The sequence below is a fragment of the Dipodomys ordii genome, unplaced genomic scaffold (assembly GCF_000151885.1).
Source record: "Dipodomys ordii isolate 6190 unplaced genomic scaffold, Dord_2.0 Scaffold62, whole genome shotgun sequence".
In the NCBI taxonomy this organism is placed as follows: domain Eukaryota; kingdom Metazoa; phylum Chordata; class Mammalia; order Rodentia; family Heteromyidae; genus Dipodomys; species Dipodomys ordii.
The window spans coordinates 9,752,905-9,774,560 of NW_012267278.1; positions in this window are offsets into that span (position 1 = coordinate 9,752,905).

Here is a 21,656-nt window from a genome sequence, read left to right on the forward strand (position 1 = left end):
TGTTAAGATGGTTTAACTCATCTTGGTTTAGTTTTGGCATGTCAATATTTGCTAGGAAAAGGTCCATTTCTGTCAAGTTCTCAAACTTATTAGCATAGAGTTTTGAAGCCTAAAATAAAAATGATGAAAAAAACACAATTTTTTAAAAATAAAAAAAATCAGGTAGAAAAAAAGTTTTTCCATTTTTTTGTGCGGCTGGGAGGATCTTAGGGGGGGCTCTTGTGTCTCCCCTGTGTCTGTAACAAGTCTCTTGGTGGAGGCTCTGGTTTGCTTGTGATGTTTGCTTTTCCTGTGGCTGGAGTGGTTTCTTAAATCAGTTTGAGCAAGCAGAACAAAGCTGTGCCTTACCAGAGACTTTATGATCCTCCTTCCAGGCTAGTTCAGTGGGAGCACAAGGGTGATCTGCTTTTAGTATCACAAAAGAGGGAGATGGCTGTTTCTTCTAGTTTGGAGTTGCAGTGATGGGGCTAGGCTGTGTATTGGGTTGAGAACTGTCAGCAATAAGTAGCTTTTCCCTTTGGGCTAGCTCCTGAGATATTTAGACAGTTCAGCCTAGAGCCATTCTTAGGATTTATGTGTATTCAGTTTCTAATTGTTTTTTCTTTTACCCTCCTGTAGCTAGGTCTGCTGCTTGTGCTGCAGTGGGATAGGGAAGCCTCTGGCTCTGTTTACCCAGTGAAGAAAGTCACTTCTTCATGGGCAGAGCGTCCTCTGCCTGGTATTGGCAACTTTCCCTTGGGTGGAGCTGAGGCCCACTGGTCAGGTTCCTTTGACCTGTTGAATGGCTCTTATTGTCTTTTTCCAAGGCCTGAGTTACATGCTAGCTACTCTGGCCATTCTTTGTTAGTATCAAAGATGGATCTTCTCTGGTGGTGGGGGTGGGGCTACCTTCCATCCACTGCTCTGTGAGGACTGAGGATGTCTTGTAGGGTACTCAAGCCTTTTGCTTGGTTTCCAGACCATCTGCTACTGTCTGTGGTCACCAAGATGAAGATTTCTGCTCTTTGTCAGTTCTTGCAGGTAGTGAGTAGAATCTGCTCAACACTGCCTCTGGCACCTTTGTCCAGGTCTCTCTCTGTTGATATGGTGCCCACAGGAGCAGCCACCACTGCCGCCTCAAACACCAGTGAGTGCTTGAATCTGTCTCCTTAACCAAGCTGCCTGAATTTCTCTTCTCTGGCCAAACTCTCTGTACTATGATGGTACACTTGATGTCACTCTCTAGCCTTGTACTTTTCACTGGAACACTAAAACTGGTTTCTACATTAGAGCTTGTTTAGCCCCAGCTTCTCCTCCACTATCTTCCTCTGGACCTTCTTGATTTTATTCTTTTGAAAGTAGATATCTAATTTTGGTGCCTTACTAACGATTGATTGACTGTATATGTGTGGATTTATTTCTGAGCTAATTTTTCTGCTCTATATGTCTGTTTTTATGCCAACACCATACTGCTTTGATTTTACTGTTTTGCAATATAGTCTGAAATAGGGAAATATGATGTTTATAAGTTTTGTTATTATCCAGAATCGCTTTACCTACTCAAGAGTCTTTTGTTAATTAGGTTTCAGGATTATTTTTCCAATTTTTGTGAAAAATTATATTGGAACATTGACAGAACTTGCATAGAATCTGTAGATCTTTTGAGGTAGATAACATTTTCACTACATGAGTTCCTCCAATAAATCATCATGGCATAATTTTCTATTTATTTGTCTTGTTGAAAATCTTTCATTAATGTCTAAAATTGTCAGTGTAAAGATTTTCTCTTCTTATATATTTATTCTTATGTATTTATTATTTTAATGATATTATAAGTGGAATTGTATTTAAATTTCTTTGTATAGTTCATTGTGAATACATAGGAAAAGATGAGCACTTCATTTTTCTATCATGTCTTACGGTGTTTGGTGAAGTCTTTAGGTTTTTTTATATAAAGTGATGCAATATAATACTCATGATGAAACCTGCTATTGAAGCTTCCTATTGAATGTTTCATTTTCCAAAAGTATTCTTCAGTTCTAGGATTTCTGTTTGACTTATTTCATGTTTTGTTTCTCTATTAAACTTCTTTCTTTCATGCATCTTTTCCTGATCTTGCTCAGTTTTTGAGTTGTATTCTTCAGCATAAGATGATTATTTTGTCTCCTTGTAAGAAAAAAAAAACACTTTTCTACTGTTTTGGGATTAGTTATTCCATTTGTCAGTTTACTGGCATGCTTGATTTTCAAAACCTATATACTTTTATAATAGTATGTTTGCATTTGAAGAACTGAACAACTTTTTTTGTCTTTGTCAATTAAATTTTATTGTTTCTGTTTGTCCACTATGCTGATTGGAAGGGTGATGGAGTAGGGAGATAGCTGAGTCAAGTGTCTGTTGCTTAGTCTGCAGTGATGATGCATTTTTGTAGGGTTCTTCTCAGGAGTTTGGGTAGTTGTGGATTCTGCTTACAATTATAATAGGCTCTAGTATCGTCATTCTATTTGATGCTGAAAGACAATCTGTTTCAGAGTCTTCAGCTGGTTGCTCTATGGTAGGTCTTTTACTAGATGTAGTTATCATTGTGTCTCCTATAAGGTACTTGGGAGGGTTTCAGTGGTTCACTGAGCAGGCCCCTGAACTGTCAAGACTGGAGCTGAAAGGATCTAGAACTGAGTCACAGGTCTATCTCAGGATCTGCAGTCAAAACCAGGTCAGAGGAATGGCTAAGTATGTTTCATGGCAATTTCCAGGGCATGAAGAACCTTTCTCTGTAATGAAGTTGAGCAAAGCTGGAGTCACAGAGCATATATAGTTGGACTGAGTTTGGCAACAGCCCTTGTAAGACCATAGAGATGTGCCTTCTTCTGGACCCCTGAGTAGTTAGTACTACTCTCAAACTATAGCTGAGTCAGATTAGGGATGCTGCAGATCAATGTCTAGAACCAAGTTTGGCAAGCCATGCTTGAGGCATGCATGAGAAGTCATGATTTCTCCTTTGGCAGATGGTGATAGTGGCAAAAAAAAAGAAAGAAAAAAGATTAATAGAACTACGTTTGAGTCTACAGGAATATGGTATTTCCAGGTCTGGAATCGGGATCATATTTTGTTGTGGACACAGGCTTGCTTTTAAAAAATGATCTGACTTAATTTTGAATGCCATCAAACTTTTGCCACTTCCAGCTGGATCCAAAAATTCCCCCAAAGAGCCAGGGCACCATTTGCTCAGGTCTGTAATCTTAGCTGACATCTGAAAGGTCTGATTGGAAGCTATCCCAGGCAGAAAATTCAGTAAGACATAAATAACAATAACCAGCAAAAAAATGACTAGTACTGGAGACATGATTCAAGTGGTAGAGTGCCAACTAAGCAAGCAAGCCACTTAGTGGAAGGGTGTGGTCTAGAATTCAAGCCCCAGTACCTTAAAAAAAATCCCAGAGAGACATTTTTGTCTGGAAATATTTGCCAAATTCTTGTTTCTCTAGGAATTCTTCAGTGAACATTTTCCTCTACTCACTTGCTGATATCTCATCTATACTCTTTTTCAAAATCAAATTGTTAGCATAATCTTATAAAGCAGCTCTTATTAATAATGTTGCTAGACACGAAGAAATGAATACTGAAAGAGTTTAAGTGACTTTTCCTAGATTACAGCACATTGACGTTTATGGATTTAAGGAAAGTTAAGGAGCAGTTTAACAACAGCAAACACAATCAGGATGATGGCATGAGAGAGAAAAAGCTACTTGTAGAATTAAGAGTATCCTGTAAAGCTAGGGCTGAATATGGTTTCAGTGGAAGGAAATCTTATAAATAGAATAAAAACATGTATTATTCTCGGTCTAGAAACAGAACTACTAGAACACTCTTATATGAGAAAAATTAGTGTGAATACTTTCCCCTCATTTTCTCTGTAGGTATAAAATATTGAATAGTTCCTCCCATTTTTCCTACTATTGACAGATAAATTGAGGTCTGCCTGGGGAGATAGCCACTGGACAAAGTAATTCTGTTATTGGTCCCTAATTTATTCCTACTCCACAAAATTTATTTATATGTTTCCAAATGCCTACCTATTTGGCTTTCTGCTGCTATTTGATTCTGCCTTTTTAGAAGAGCTATATTACTTTTCACCATATTGAATCTTGCTCCTGAGAAGAGTGGCTAAAATTGTTTCATACCATCTCAGTGATGCCTTAGCTTTCCCATAGATTGGGAATTTGAGTGTCTACACAGAGTGCTAGGATTAAATATCTTTCTGCATCTAGAAAGTTGATAAACATAAACATTAATTTTACAGTTTTATTGTCTGTGTAGCTATCCCTGTTCTAGTCTATCTCTAGGGATATAGCAATGAAGAAAATAGCCTTGTCCCTTCAGTTTTGAAATTTACAAACACACACACACACACACACACACACACACACAATCACAGAACAGTAATGGGAAAACAGAAACTAAATATTATTTCTACCTAGACTATGAACATTTTTCTACATAAAGTCACCTAAAAAATATATTGTGTCGTTTATTGGTTTCATTGCTTAAATTTAAAATTGTAACTTTCTATACTACAGCAACAGGAATGAAAAGAAGTGATATGTCAGCCCTCTCTCAGAGCATCCTTCCTAGGATTGGTTATATAAATAACCTACCTGTTCAGCAGAGACACTTACAATGTGTCTTCTCCCTATGTTGCCCAATTGAAACCCAGTCAAGTCTTTAGGGCTCAGGGGAGTTCAAGAGGCTAATAGGCAATCCCAGTTGAATCTTGGCCGACCTTCCTACCAAACCTCGGGGGTTACTGGATTTGTAATGCAACCCTAAAGGCATTTATGAATCAGCTCCAGTGGAAGTGCTTGCCTGTGGCATCTTGCCAAATCCCTATTAGAAGTCTCTTAGAAGAGCATGGCAACAGATACTGCAAAAGCTACAACAGGACGATGATGGTCTGCCATTTGGAGAATCTACACATAGGGTACATAGGGTACACATTTTGTTTGCTCCATTACAGATGATAATACAAATGTACCTAAATATAAACTGACTAGTCAGTACCATCTACTGAATATGGACTGCTCAGGCAGTGGGGCACTTGTAATCATCTCAACACTTCCTTGGGATGTTGGCACACTTAAATGATTAAAAACTCATCATTTTTCTACAAACCTAGTATCCCAACCTTTTTCAATCATTCAATTAATTAATGCATTTTCTTAAGCAGTCTAGCCCATAAGTCAGTAAGACTTATATTTCTGGGGCTGACATCAACTTTTACATTTGGTCTTAGCCAATCTGTGTTAAACAGCCTGACTGTAAGAACTTACAGAGGTCTCGAAAAAAATAATAGAAAGAAAAAGAAAAAGAAAAACATTCTCTCTAAATACTGACAGACTTTTAGCACATGCCTAGGTGGGGATAAGATAACTGGAAGGAATGAACATGTGATGGAGCAGAACTGGAAGGAAACAGAAAAGCTTTGGGAAAAGCCTTCTGTCCAGTCTTGAACTCTGGTTTTCACTACACTGTAACTCCTTATGTGGTTGAATTATTTAACTGAAAAGTTACCTAACAAGTTTCCATTACTATGCAGAACATATAAAGAAAATAAATCCCTCTCTGAAACAATATACCTGCTACAAAGATGTTATATAATGAAATAGATGATATTTTGAAGCAAAATCCCCAAATATGATTTTCCTCACTTGTAGTATGAGGCCAATGATAGGAATAGAACATTTTCTGCCCATTGTGGTCAATTTTAGATTTGAAATAGAGTTACAAAAGAGTGGTAAGAAAAGGCTATTTGGTATATAAGTATGAAGCAAGATAGTGAAATTGGGGAGAATTATATTGGATGAAACTGAGGGGACAGCTTGACATATTTGAAAGTTGTTCATAGTAAAGCTAGAAGTTATAGGACAAATGTGGACTTCTATCACAATGAATGTAAGTCAACGTACAGTGGAGATACCTGTACATCCATGTTTATTTTAACACTACAGTATTTAGAACAGCCAACTTATAGACTATGCCTATTTGCCCAACAACCAATGAATGGAGAAAATGTAGCACTCAGAAAAAAAGGCAGATGAACTTAGATTATTGGTAGTAAAATAGCTGGAACTGGAGAGGCTTATGTTGAGCATAAAAACTAGGCTTAGAAAGACAAATATTGCATGTTTTCATTTTTGTATGGTATCTCAATCTTAAAAAAAGATTCTCTTTAAAAGTAGAACTATTTTAGAGGGAAACACCAGGAGGTAGGAGTAGAGAAGAAGGTGATGGAGGTATGTGAATAAGATCATTATATGTATATACCACACACAGACACAGACCCCCCCCCACACCTATGTATGTATGTATGTATGTATGTATGTATGTATGTATGTATGTAAATAGCATAATAAATCTAGTGAAAACTGTTTAAAAGGGAAGAAGGAGAAGTTAAAAAGACTAGATATGCACATATGTAAATATCACAGTAGAACTCATTTGAACAACGTAAATATCACTTTGGAATTCATTTGAACAATTAGGTTATCTCATTAAAAAAATCTTCATTCTTTCATTCATTCACTTACTTTGTTTCTTAGGAGAAAAAGCTTGTCTACTTCCAAATAATATTCTATTCTACCCTCTCTCATTTGACATATTGAATAGCCATTAGGTAGAATCTTCACCTAGGACTGTTTTATTATCATTTTAACTTTAAAATTAATCTTGGTCATTCTTTCATTTTCTCAGTTACCTGACATTTTGGAATGTGCAGAGCCATTTCTTAGACATATTCTATATCCCGGTAGCCTTTGATTTTGTAAAAAGTAAGCCTGTGTCAGTGATGGGCCCTTTTATCCCTATACTAATTTCTGTTGAAGACCCAACCAACAATATGCCTCAACCTCTCCATACTCTTTTTCCTTACTCTTTCATCCTTTCTCACTAATATCCAGGAAAACAAACTACTTTGTAACTGTTCCAGGAAAACAAACTACTTTGTAACATTTATTTCTCCACAACCAACTGATTTTATTTGGGTTTGACTTAAATCTTATTTATGGGATTGCCTTTTCAGAAATGTAAGTGGGAAGAGGTATCCCATGAAAACAGGATGAGTTGCTTCATGTGAATTTGAGACCGCTTCTGGGTATAAAATCTCTCCTCTAAAATGGCTTCAATATATTTTACCCTTTTTATCAGTATTACCTAATTTCTTTTAGTCACTGCATGACACTCACTGGCTATCTCCCTTATAACCTTCCTATATTTTCAATGGCTTGCCAACACTTCAGGGGACTTCAGTATGCAAAGGCATATGAATTCCATTTTTTTTAAATTGTGGCTTTTTATTTTGTCTCTGATATCTCTTAAATATAAACTTCATTTTCATAACAGCTTCAGGTTCCTAACAAAATACAGAAATTATAGAGATATCTTATATATCCCCCATCCCCACACATTTAGTTTTGTTTAACATTAACCAGCCAATCAACTGTCTATTTTTTTTAACATTTCTTCATTTTATATTCATTCTTTAACTCTTTGTTGGTTTACTTTCATAGCACCACTTGAACTTAAAGACTCTATTTATTTTGGATGATCTTAACTATTACCAAATAAAAGGACTTTCACCATTGCTGTTATTTTGGATCTTGATGTTGCATTTTATCTATTGATACCCCCTTCTTTCAACAGGTATTCCTTCAGACTTCATTGTTCTTCAATGACTGTAGTCAATAATAGGGGTAAAACTGCAAAAGACTTGGAGAGACAGAGGAAAGTCATGAAAAGGGAGACATTGATCAAGATGCATTGTGGAAAAAAAGGAAGTATTGTACTTATAAACTGACATGTTGAATTAAAACCCCTTTGAACAACTACTTAAAGATAATAATTTTTTTAAACCTGATTTTTATCATATTCTTGCATTCCTAATTCTGTAGCTGAATAATCTTGGGTAAATCATAGAAACCATCTGGGACTAGTTTCCTCAGCCCTCCAATGAAAATTGTAAATGAGATGAATCATTTTCTCACCCTTATCTCTATAATCCTGAAGTTGTTCAGGAGATGAGATATTTTTTAATACATCGATATTCTTTTATTTTTCTTCTTTTTCTTCTACATATAGAAGAATTCATTTAGTATATTTTGGTAAACATTTGAAGAGTGTTAAACTTTGTAACAGGCTACTTTGAGGTCTTCTATTTCAAATTGAAAACTAGAAGATAATGTGGTCTTTCTGTTCCTTTTCATCACTTTCTTTGGGAAGTAAGTATGTAGGTAATGAATAAAACATCCATCTAGCTGCATATGTGTGCAGATACTAATAAAATTAGGCATTTCATAGCTGCTTGGAGCAAGGATTCCTATTATGTCTCTCCCTTCACTTACACTGCTGTTTGGATAGGCAGGGGTAGTAGAGGTGAAAGAAGATAGAAACACACAGAGAGAAACAAAGACAGAGAGAGACAGAAAGAGAGAAAGAGTGAGAATTTACATCCATGGCTAGTCATGAAGGGATTGTTTTGCAGAAGTGAGAAGACAAAAATAACATCCTCAAACTCTGGAAAACTTCATAAGCCAGGCAATTGGGATATCAGACAATCAGACAATGGGATAAATATCTAGAGATTTAATAGAAGTCCCAAGTGCCAACCTTCAGGCATTTGGGGATTACCCAGATTACCCAGAGTACTTCTACCTGCAAAAGATATTGTTCTTATCAGAAAAAAAAGATTGAAGCAACCTTGTGAGACAGCCCAATCAACCAGAGAAGTTGAAGTATTTCCCAGGCTTTACAACTTACAACTAAGACAAGAAAGTAGTTATTTAAACAAACAGTATTAAAAACCATACTATTCCTCATTGAAATTAATAATAAAATTTCTAAAGCAATTTGAAACAGTCTGATGATATGGATTTGTGTCACTGGCATTGACCCATTTGTGATGATCTTTACTACCATATGAGGGTTAAATTCAAGTTTTAACTCATATTTAAAGGCAATCTGAAAACCAAAGTCCTAATATTGCTACTTTTCTGCAGGTTCATGTCTGGTACCACGTGATGCTGAAAAGAGAAGATGAAATGGTTAAGATGAAATTTTGATGTCTACATCAACATGTGTTTCAATAATTCTGAGTAAGAAATTAATGTTCATGTCAATGCTTTCTATCAGAAGACAGACCTGTCAGAGATAAAAGGAAATGGCAGTGGGGGAGGGGACTGACTCACCAGGCATGTAGTGTGTAGTTTATGAGTTATCTGCTAATATGACTGTGCTGCAAATTCACTAAAGCTGATGCCCACCGTACCCTGCGTGTCTCATTTTCAAGCAGTCATTTATGGGTGTGAGAGGATGCCTGGGAGAGCAGAAGGGCTCTGTGTCAATCAAAGCTAATCACTGGTACAGGCAGAGGGCTTTTGTTGGCCTCCATGCTCTAAGCCGTGCTTCCACATCTGTGTTTGAAGAGATTAGAGAGGTGCTTCATAGAAGAACTGTATTAGTTAAAGCTGATCGACAGTATTTGGAATAAACCATGAAAAAGTTGAGTGCCAGAAGGGAAGGCATGGGAAGGCATGGAAATAGGAGGTGGAATCTGATGAGAGCGATGCCCCCCTCCCATCGCTGCCATTCAGATTTGGAGTCTGCTCAGTGGAGGGCATTACCAGGTGCCACCCTCCTGCCACGACCTACCACACAGGCAGCAGCTCTTCCAAGAAAGCCTGAAGCCAATGGTTTGTTTTGCTTTTTTTTTTTTTTTCCCAGTGACAGGCATGCCAGGATTTGGCGAAGGTGCTTCACACAAAGCAGATTAGCCCAGGTGAGTAAGTGGGGTGTTAGGACCAAGGATGGGAAAAAATGAAAAGTGAACAAGACCACAGTAAAAGGCAAAAGGCACAAAGAAGAAGAAGAAGAAAAAAAGAACAGATAAGACCCCTCCCTCTTCTCCCTGCATGAAGGCCATACACGGGCAAATAAATTATGAGTGACAAGTATTTGAACCAATAAAGAGGGCACTATATTTTATATGCAGTAAATTTAATTCCAGATTGTGTTTCACCTCAGCAGGGTGACATGTTTATTGCCAGTGAAAGATGAAAGCCGAGGGAGTTAGAGACAAGCGTCAGCACTTCTAGTGGGCACCCGCAAAATGAAGATTTGACAGACCGGTGGCTGAGCCCTTGAAATGAAATGCCAGATCAAATTTTACCCCAAAGGGGTCAGATGTACTGTCATGCCCCCAAACTCGCAATACCAGCTGAATAAATGAACCCAGTTCAGCAGAGAGCAAGAGGCCAAGAGCATGCTCTGCGAATTTCTGCTCTCAGGATCATCCACCGCTTCAAGCACAGGGAGTGCAGGAATGCGCGGTGTGTGCTGGTGGATGAGCAGAGGATGCGGAAGGCTGCTGCCTCTGTGGGGCTCTAAGTGTTGTTTTAAAAATCTATTAAACAGATCGAAAAGTAGAAGTGAGTCTAAATTGATCTGCCTATCTCTCAATTTCATCCTACAAGCGCTCAGCTCAGGTGTTCAATTTATTGAACCATAACCCCTTTTTAAACAATCAACATCAACACGCAATAAATATGCTCAGCAAGGGCAATATTTACACGCACCACTCATTGTTTTGGAAGATTTATTTAAGGGGAAACCAATGGGCAATTACATCCGAGATCCTTGATGGTACACCGTGGTACAGTGTGGCATCTGGGCATGGTTCTGGTTTACTACAGAGAGCAGTAGGTAGAGTTGAGCCTCTTTCTCAATACAAAGAGCTTCATTACCCAGCTGACAATGTGCAGAGGAATTTATGTGGTAATCTACATGTGAATTTATTCTTCATTTAACAGAGAGGGAGGGAGGAAGGCAAGAAAGGAAGAGAGGAGGGAGAAAAGGTGAGAGGATGGAAAGAAGGACAAAAGGAAAGAAGAAAGGGCAGGAAAGAAGGAAAATTGTTGGTCTAAGGAAAAACCATAAAAAGATAGTTTTTTAGATGGTTTCTTAAATGATGGTTAATAATGGTATCCAATAGGACAGCCAATATTTCCTCTCTGCACTTACAAAATAGGTTCTAGCATACTAGTATCCAATATATGGATTGTGCTAGTCAAGTGCTTTCAAACTCATTTGTGTAGACACAATGTCATCAACCATGGAATCAATCACAAGGGTTAACATTTTAATCAGTCCCTGGCTATGACCCTGCCTTGTAGGTCAGAAAGTGAGACTCTTCCATATATTTAATGTTCCACAAATATATTTTAAAACTATTTCTCATAGCTTCTAGTGTCATAAAGATAAAGTTGATGCAACATCTCTGGCTGCTGTTCTTTCAATTCCTTCCTTTTTCTCATAATTTACTCATATCTTCTCTTTGCTTGCACAACTTCTACACATTACCATCAGAGCTATAGAGAACAATTACTGCTTGCCCTGTGGAAGTCACAAGATTTGAATAACGTTCCTAGCACCACCCTCATTGATCTTTGGAGTGTGGAAGGACTTGTTTCCTGTAACAGTGATGTCACATCTAGCGAATGGAACTCTGGAATGTGCATAAAGGATGCTGGCTTCCTCCCTGTGGTACCTGAAGAAACGAGCAATTATGATTCAGGTAAGAATATCTACATGTGACTGTAATGGTCTGTCATTCATTTATTCCTAGGAGGTGAGTTTCTGTTGGCTATAATGTGTCCAAACTATATTTTGTAAGGCCATGGAATAGCAGTTGCTATCTGAAGGACATATATGTAGACAACAAGTATGTAGCCTTGGAGTCTAAAACCATCTATCACCATTGATAAGGCTGTGGTCCAGCATTGTTTCATGCATGTCAGCTTATCTCTGGTCAAGTTACATTTTGTCATCATTTTCTTTCCGACTTTCTCCTAAGTAGTATAGCATTGAAGTGTTTACAGCTTATCGTCTCTGTGTTACTTCAACTATTCCAGAAGTCTGCTGGAGAAACCAGTTGTTTCTCCAGCAACATCACTGGTTCCCCAGTTCCACATACCCTCACCCACTGTGACCCATGTTCCACATTCTTTATATTTTTCCCTCAGGCTCCTTTTCAATTATTTGCAGATTTAATGTGTGAGCTGTGCTTGGAACACAGTCCTATTTGTTTGATACATGCTTTTTCTATTGGCCGAAGAGCCAAACAAGATTCCATAGGCTTTTAAAACCAGACAGAGTGATTTCCTGTCATTCCCCCTTTTGCAAATTATAATTATTAGTTCAACTTATGGCTCATTATTAAGTTCTTGGGCTTAAAGGATGAAGTAATAGGGTAGGAGGATTGGCAGACTCAAGACAACTGAAAACATTAATAATGTCAGAAGAGAAATATTTAATTTGAGAATAGTCAAATTTATTGTAATCATTAATGTATGCGACTTGATATAATTTATAACTAGAATAAATACATTGCATATCATGTTTAATGATACACCTTTTATTGCTATCCTCTTTCCTTTTCACTCTAATAGTTCAGAAATGTTGTTGTCAAGTTCTTTTAAGATTTTCATCCAAATTGCTCTTATATTTCTTCCTGATTTTCAAATCTAGCATGCTGACTCTTTAATCCTAGCCCAGGCTACCTCAGAGACTAAACAGAACACTCAAACCCTCTTTTCTCTGAAATGGTTTCTTGGGAGCCATTTCCTTTTGGCATAGCTGAGTTTTCTCATATATAGTGGTAAGGCACAGATAATTACTACTACCATATCCAGCACAGAATAGTTGCTCAATAGTTGGCTCTTTATTATTGATTATGAAAAGTGTCCACTTAGTCTCCCTCTCTGTACTAGAAAATGATGTCACAGCCCCCTTTCCTTTGTTTGGCCATACATTCCTAAGTGTTTTCTCTTCCCCTTTTCTATCTGTAGGATTTGGTTTTAAAGTCCCTCCTGCCAGAAACCTCTCACCAAGTGCTTTCAAATTCTGCATGCCAGGAAAAGAATTAGTAGACACTGTGTCGGTTATGTTTAGTGTAATTCTATATAGCTCATATAATTTAAGATTATAGTTTGGAAGAGTACCCAAATCTATTCAATAACAACTTCTGTTAAATTATGCTAAATGTCCCATGCATATTTGCATATTTAAGTTCTAGCCATCTTTTAAGATCCAATTTAAATATCTGCCCTCCTCCCTGCTTCCTCCCCCCGTTCACCATAGGAGTGACTCTTATGGTCTTTGGTTCTAGATAAAGGATTCTCTGTTTTTCAAGGCAGATTTTCTGCTTAGCTTGAATTGCATATTATCAGATACTGTGTTTGACCTGAACATATCATATTTGCTATAATGGAGCTGTGTGGAGAGTAAATGCATGGAATAAGGGAAAAGTTGAGTTCAATCTGATAAATGCTTCTTGAAGATCTAGAAGCCAGAAGCCTGGTGATAAAAACATGGAAGTGCTTACAACCTCTACCTCACAAGAATTTACATTTCAGAAGAGCTGGGGATAAACATGAGAAAAGAAGAATATCAAATGCAAGAGAAACAAGAATAAGATACTCTATCAGTGCTCATTGATACTGTGGGTATAATGAGTCATGGCTAGAAAGGTGAGGGATAAATTGGAGTTGACTCTACTAGCATTCTTATCTACAAAAAGTTTTGATTTGATTATTTTTGTAATCTGTAGGAACCCATCCTAGTATCCTCAAACAGTGACAAGCTGGTAAATATTGAGTGAATAGAAAAGCAAATGGCATACATTTCTGTTCTGTTCCCAGGACTGGGTTATTTTTTCACATTTAGTGATCTTAGGAAAGTCTGGAGTGTATGAATTTTAGAGGATATGTTCATTTCCTAAGAAAAGTCATTTGTGTGGCAATCTGTAGAATTTAACTTGAATCGATTATAAGTGAGTCAAAGTTGAACTGAATTTGAATGAACAGAGGCTGGGTTGAGACCAAGGAAATAAACAAGAGAAAGAGTTGTAATTATAGTGTAAAAATGAGCATTTTAGAGCAATGTTGAATAAAAATATTGCCTGGGGATAGCAAAGTTCACTTGTGCTTACACTGCTAAAATTTGTTTTTAGCTCTTCCATATATTCTTCCTCCAGAAGGTGTTAATTGATGTTGGCATTGAATCTTTTGAAGTGATAGGAATTCATGCTGTAAAATGTCCAATTAGCTGCAAAAATGAGTGATGGAATGGGTGACTGAATATTTTTAAGGAAGCACCTTTCATTTGAGGGTATCTAAAATGCTGCACCAAAACAGCTTCAAAAGAACTTCCCCTCAACTTTTGCTCTATCCCAAACCAAGTTAGGATAGAGCTTTCCAAAGGAGAGCCCACACATTTTAGCTCAGAATGTCAAGCATTACCATGAATGGTAAAATAACCTCTCTGTAACAAGGCCCTCTTGTCCCCCACACTATTTGAATAAAAAAATCACATACTTATCAAATTAAACAAAATATCATTGTTTCAAACAGAGATCAGGTAGTCTTCCCAGACTTGTGTCAATAAAATTTCATAGTGCCCATGTCATTGTACAGCAGCTCATTTTTCTAGTCTTCATTATGTGTAAGTGCAGAATCACTATTCCTAGGCAAAAGAATGCAGAAAGAGGCTATGTGCTCCATGCAGTTGAATAAAATGGAGGCTCAACTAAGGCCTTGGATAGCAAGATAAAGGAAAGTATCACTGAAAACGCAAGGGGAGGCTATGTTATGTAACCCGTGTTGGGAGCAACTGCTAGACCAAAGCATTTCTGCAAATTGCCAGGACAAATATCGCCACATTTGATGAGTCACAGTTCTAGATCTAATTGTGTATGATGAGAGTGCTGACATGTATGGAGGAAAGAATGTGCTGGAACTGTCTCATACTAACTCATAAGAGCCAGCTGGTCAATTTTTTAGGATTTTGCTGTTTGTAATATGTAGGTATGAGAAAATAAAACAAATGCATGAACTTAGAACTCAGTAGATGATATTCAAAGGAAAGGTAGAACCCTAAACTTGTTACTTCAGCTCTACAGTACTTTACTATGATCTATGATGTGGACATTATTCACATCCGTTGGGTCTGCACATTGGATAGAACATGGAATTATGCGAGGCTTTTTATCTGGTCCCCAGCAACATTCACTCATGTCTCATTGGTAGCTAGGAATTGGTCTATTACAAATCCAGCATATCCGTTCTTCAGTCCTTCTCCCCACAGTGACCTGACTGAGCCAGATTTGCTAGTAGTCTACTTGAGTACAAGTTTTCTGAGAACACACATAACTTCTTATGCAAACTTAGACTCCTGAGATGAATAGGAATTTGGATAAGACAGATTTTAGTCCTTCCAATATAAGAAGGTATGTCTATACAAATCCTATGGTAATGGGCAGCATTTGTATCTCATGCTGTATTTCATGGAAACATGTAAAGGAATTAAATATCCCAATCTAACAACTCCAATTGTTTTCTGAACACCAGAGCATCATCTTGAATATTAATTATTAGGAAGTGTTCATTGGTTTAGAAATGTTCATTCCCACTGAATGGGATACTTTGTCAACCCTACTAAATATGGTATGAGTTTAGGTAGAATTGACAGTAATTGAATACCAGTAAAATGCAATAGAGGGACTTCAAGTTCCCATTTTTTTCCTACACTTCCCACTTGATCCTTTCAAGGTGAAAAAGTGATCCAGGAAAAGGGAGCAAGTAGGGAAAACATAGGGGCAGAAATTGTAAGTGACTGTTATTTCCTTATGGGGATATTATGTCACATTTACTTCTCTAGGCTGAAAACTAGAAGTGACAACATTTTTTATGGTATTTATTGCAGTTGTCAACTCTGAAAGGAAGTGTTCTTTTACTGCTCATTGAACTCTCATGGCTGCATCCAGCCAATTAAATTATAATAATTTATAATTAATTAAAATAATCATAATAAACATTTTAAGACATCCAGGGTTATGCACAAACACGTTATAATAGTATATGTATTTTATTGTATATAAATGTACAACATAATATTTATTAGTATTTTGTATATTTATATGTATACAGACACACGGTATGTATTCTACCGTGTTATTTACATTTATTAGAAATATGTATGTTCATTTGTATTTAGACAAGATACACTCATAGTGATGTGACTTTAGATGTACATATATATCTAAATTAAAATGCTTTTTGAGCTGGAATATCTAATCAGAATTTATTGGGTTTATAGTAGGAAAGAAGCAATTTTTTTCTTTCAAGAGAACATATTTTGTAAACCAAGCAAGAGCATATATAAAGAAATCAGTATTTTTTTATTGTTAGTACTAAGGAGCTGGACATAGCGGTTACAATTCCATAAGTCAGATAATGAGTACAAATCTTTTTGGACAATGTCAAACCTTCCTTTGCTTTCCCTCATTTCTCCCTGCCCATAATTTGCACAGTTCATTTTGTACATAGTGTATGCTGAATACCATGACTGCATGTGTTCATCCTTCCTCCCTCCATTCCTGTGCCCTTCCTCTCCCCATAAAATAACAAAAACAAAAACAAACAATACCAACAATAACAACAACACACCAGACACATTTGGGTTCCTCCCCTGAGTCTCTTCATTTAGTCTGTTGATGTGTAATTGCCTAGAGCCCAGCTCACAGAGACAAACGACACATGCTTTCTCTCATATGTGTAAGCTAGATCTAAAATGCAATAGAAGTAATAACTTCCACAGGGCTCCATGCATGCATTTACTCAAGAAGTCAGTATTTCTAATGGAGACTACATTGTTTCATATTTTTATGTGACCACAGGCCAATGATAATTGTAATGTCCTTCAAACAAGTTTTCCCTTTTGTTCAAATAAATTGTTAGGTATGGATGTAATATGATTTTTGCATTTTCTGTGCATAAAGTAAGGTCATCAATGTGTATATGACACAGCTGTTAGGTACAGTATACTGCGAGGCTCAAACTCCTTATGTCATGATATTAACCGATTATTTTTGGCCACACCATTGAATTTCAACTGCCTGCGGTGTCGCCTGTGCTGCAAATCAAGTCAAATTAAGAATGTAGACTCTAGTAAATTGAAGAAGCAGATAAGCAGAAGCAGAAAAAAAAACCAATAGGAAGATTATCCTTGTAATGTTTCATTAAGCAACTTCCATTAGCGAAGAAAAAAAAATCATTAATGCTAACCCATGTTTGAACTTAAAAACACAAAATGAAAACCGATTCACACAGTATGTTCTTACTAGTAACCTGTGCTTTTAATAACCACTCTTTGATACATGACAAGTATCATCTTGAATTTTATGTGAACTGATTCACCAAAGTCATTCAGTAAATTAATGTAGTTTTGGAAAATTAACAGCAAAGTAGGCATGCCGCCAAATGTCTAATGACAAATTGAAGGGTTTGGAGATGTGTCTGTCTATTTGCAGTATTGGAACTGTTTTCAAAACACAAACACACTGGAAATGTTGCTGGCATGACAGGAGATGCAGTCATCAAGTGATTTTAATTGACAAGTAATTCTATATTTAACGTGAATAAATTCACCTAGCCGATGACAAGCATTATCATCTATAATCTGCTGATTTTCTTTCCCATATCATGTGCCCTTTAATTTTGATGAGTTTGATCAAATATATCTGGCAACATGACTGTTTCTAGCAGGTCAAGGAAAGACCACAGTGCTTTGGAGGGAGGGGGCCGTTAGGAGGGTGGTGATTTGTCACAGGGGTTGAGACCATCTTTAGCATTACCTGTTGTGCAGATATTATTATCTTCCATTTATCTTCCAACCTACATATTCAGATTGTGATACGTCATATACTGTCAACAAGATTCTAAGCATCTCTCCAATTTTCCTCAGGTATACATGGGTACATGCATGGGAATGAAAACGGAAAATTGGAAAGCTTCATCGATCTACATATAATTAATCTTCAGATGTTAGCCTTAAAGTCTGGCATAATAGCCTCAGCCTATAGCCTGCTTTCATGTAGGGAGCAGCTGAAATGCAAAATGATCACAAATATGAACATACTCGAGCTAAGGGCAGGTATTCCAACGTTGGCATTAAAGATAAATACAATAGAGTATTGACATAATGTAGTAAGGTTCCTTCACTATTAAAAGGCTTTGTTCTAAAGCATATCTGTGTACACAATGAGATGATGAACACAGTGCATCACATAGCTAAATTTAATATATGCAGGGGTATGATGTTTGCAATGCATGCATTTCAGCAGGTCCCATTAGTGTGCCTTTCCCCTCCAGTGAAAACAGAATGAACCACAGCCCCTTCTGGTTTGCATAAAGCAAACAAAATTAGATTTGCTTTGCTGAATTGAAACCCGCTTGGGATTGTGAGCCTCTCTCGGGGACAAATTACTTCAAACAATCCCTTTGTACCATAACAAAATCAAAAAATTCAGGCCAATCAACATGGCTCAAAACCCTTAACACAAGAATTAATAATACAACCTAGTCTATTTTTTATTGCTTCTGTGCTACAGCTCCTTGTTTTAATGTAATTACACTTATTTGCCGTCCACATGTTAAGTAAGCTTGCATATGTTAACTAATGCGACATAAAACAACTTCCTTAATTTTACTATTGCTACAAGCATTGTTCCCACTGGAATAAGATCCAAATGTTGGACAAGTTAAACACTAATGTTATTAAATTAAATCTATTTTTAGACTTTTGATAAATGAATATAGACAAAATGTCAAATGTTTCTTCAGATAGGTGGAGAAACTGATTGACAATCAGATTAGTCTATTAAGAGTTGGTTTATGAAGTGTTATTCACTTGATATTTCTTGGCTTTTTAAGTCTATTCCCTTGTGGAAGACAAGAATATACAAATCAATAAAACTGAAATCTCTGAAGTCAGACATCTGGGTAAATATTACTTATATATAGCAGCTTGAATTAGTAGCTAGATGATATACCCTCCTACTACTTTTAACACTTGGAAACCAATAAAGGTTATGCACCATTAAAACTTTTATCTGAACCATGAGTTTAGTGACTTCAGTTTGGGATAGTTGTAGTTTTTATAAAGGTGAGCTAGAAAATTTGAGTTCTTAACCATCTCAATTCCTTGAGATCAAAATTGCATCCTGCATTTTCTCAGCCATCATAAATATCATTCCTAGAAAAGAATAATGTGTCAAATATTTATATTTAAAATTTGTCTGATTGTTACATATTCAGTTAAATCTGAATAACTTGAGTGAGCTTCACTTGGCATCAAAATAATTACACCAGTGAAAGTTGAAAAAGGCCTATCATTAACTATGGAGTTTATCTGTATAATTATAGGAACACTTAGCCACAAGAAATTTCTAGGTTTGATTCAACAACTTGCCAATTCTGTCTAAAAGATCATTTTGATTCATTTGTTTGGCTATTGAGTAGTTTATCCGTAGGATTGATAAACTTCTCCTCCTTGCTGCCGGCTATGTAGATTCAGTCTGAGTTTTAACACACACACACACACACACACACACACACACACACATTTGCAATCAAATTATTCACTAAGATTTTTTTCATAGTGGCATTTCTTTTTCTCCTAAGAAAATTATGGGCTGGGAAGGTGGCTCAGTGTTAGAGTGCACTTGCCTTGCATGCATGAGGCCCTGGGTTCAATTCCTCAGCACCACATAAGCAAAAAAAAAAAAAAGCTGGAAGTGGCGCTGTGGCTCAAGTGGTAGAGCACTAGCCTTGAGCTGAGGAGCTGAGGGACAACAGCGCCCAGGCCCAGAGTTCAGGCCCCACGACCAGACTCAAAAAAAAAAGAAAATTATTATTATTATTATTAATATTATATTAAGGGTGATGATCAGAGAGGTTAAAGTTACATTAAAATTTCCCTTTAAATATTACATATTTTCTGTGGACCTCAAGTTGGATGTATAAGTATGTATTCCTTTTTTAAAGGCAAAGTAGTCTACAGCAGGTAAGATTGCAATGCAATCTTACTAGTTTTTATATAATGAGGCTGGGCTTGATCCTCAAGAGAACTTATGCTGAGACTTTTTGGCAGAGATCTTTTAAACAGTTTAATTGAAAGAATAATATACCAAGTACCTGAGCAAAGTATCTAAACGTAGAATCAAGACCTACATGTATCTCCAGATAAACAAAATACACAAATACTTATGTGCATGTGAGTCTCTATGTATGCACACACACATACACACATTTACTCTGAATCTACCTTTAGAATCAATATGCCTGTGCATGTGGAGGCAAGAAAATTTTTCCTATCGTACAGAAAGACTCAAGGACAGAGAAGATCACAGGGACATCCTATTTTGAAAGACTGCTTTCTATTTCTTCAAGCCAAAATGATAACAACCAATTCTTTTAAAGAACAAGAAATGATATCATTATTTTAGTTTTTATTCATCAGACACAGGAATGCAAACTACCTTCGTTTTCTGCTATTTTTACTTTCTATTATTTAGGTCTTATATTAAGTTCTTGGATCAGCTCCCAACCGATTGTGATTCTAATTTGATTTGTATATCCTTCTCTTTCTCAGTGGTACTTTAAAATCTTAAATGAAAGAAAATGAATTAGTTGTATGTACATACTGGAGCAGCAAGAGCAAAGATACAAGATCAGTGAGTTGAATTCAGTTCAAAAAGAATAATTCAATGATCTTACACCTGCCCTCTTATCTTGCTCCCTTACCTAAGAAAGAAATCACTCTGTTGTTCTTCAACTTTACCTCAGTGCTCCATTTCTGTCTAGTGTCAATGCACAATGCACAGCTGAGCTTTCTATTTTCCTTTCTTACAAGCTGTAACATACATTAATGACTCAAAAAGTTTGCTTTTTGTCACTAAGGCACTGGTGCCAGTCTTGTGTGTGTGTGTGTGTGTGTGTGTGTGTGTGTGTGTTTGCACATGCTCGTGCACACACTAATCCTGTGGCTTGAACTCAGGGCCTGGGTACTTCTCCTGAGCTTTTCTTCTCAAGGCCTAGCATTTTACCACGTTGAGCCACAATGCCATTTCCAGATATTTGGTAGTTAATTGGAGATAAGAGTCTCATGGACTCCTCCCTGGGCTGACTTTGAACCTCAATCCTCAGATCCCAGCCTCCTGAGTAGCTTGGATTATAGGCATGCACCACTGGTGCTTGATTGGATTTTCTTAAATTATAAGATTATTTCTGGCCAGTCACTGTGGCTCATACCTGTAATCTCCTACAGAAGGCAGAAATCTGAGAATTATAGCTGATGCAGGAAAATCGGTGAGATTCTCCAATTAAAAACAAAACAAAGCAAAAGAAAGCTACTAAAACAAAACAAATAAACAAACTTAAAAGCTGAAACTGAGCTATGAGTTCAAGCTCCATGACTGGAACACACACACACACACACACACACACACACACACACACACTATCTCTATTGAGAATTATATTGCATACCACGTGTCACTATTATTTTCTTGCTTAACCTGTTGCATTTTCCCTTAGATTTTCTTGTGTGTTGATTGAATTAGATGAAGATTAGTGGCCTAGCAATAGTAAAGGAATATTACTCAGTTAAATTATTAGCCCTCATTTCACTATCCTTTTCTGATTCTGAGAAAGATAATGCTGCTTTAGTTTCACTTGGAAGAAGTTAATGGCCTTTGGTGAAGCACTCAAACTGCCACTTGAACCTTAGATTTT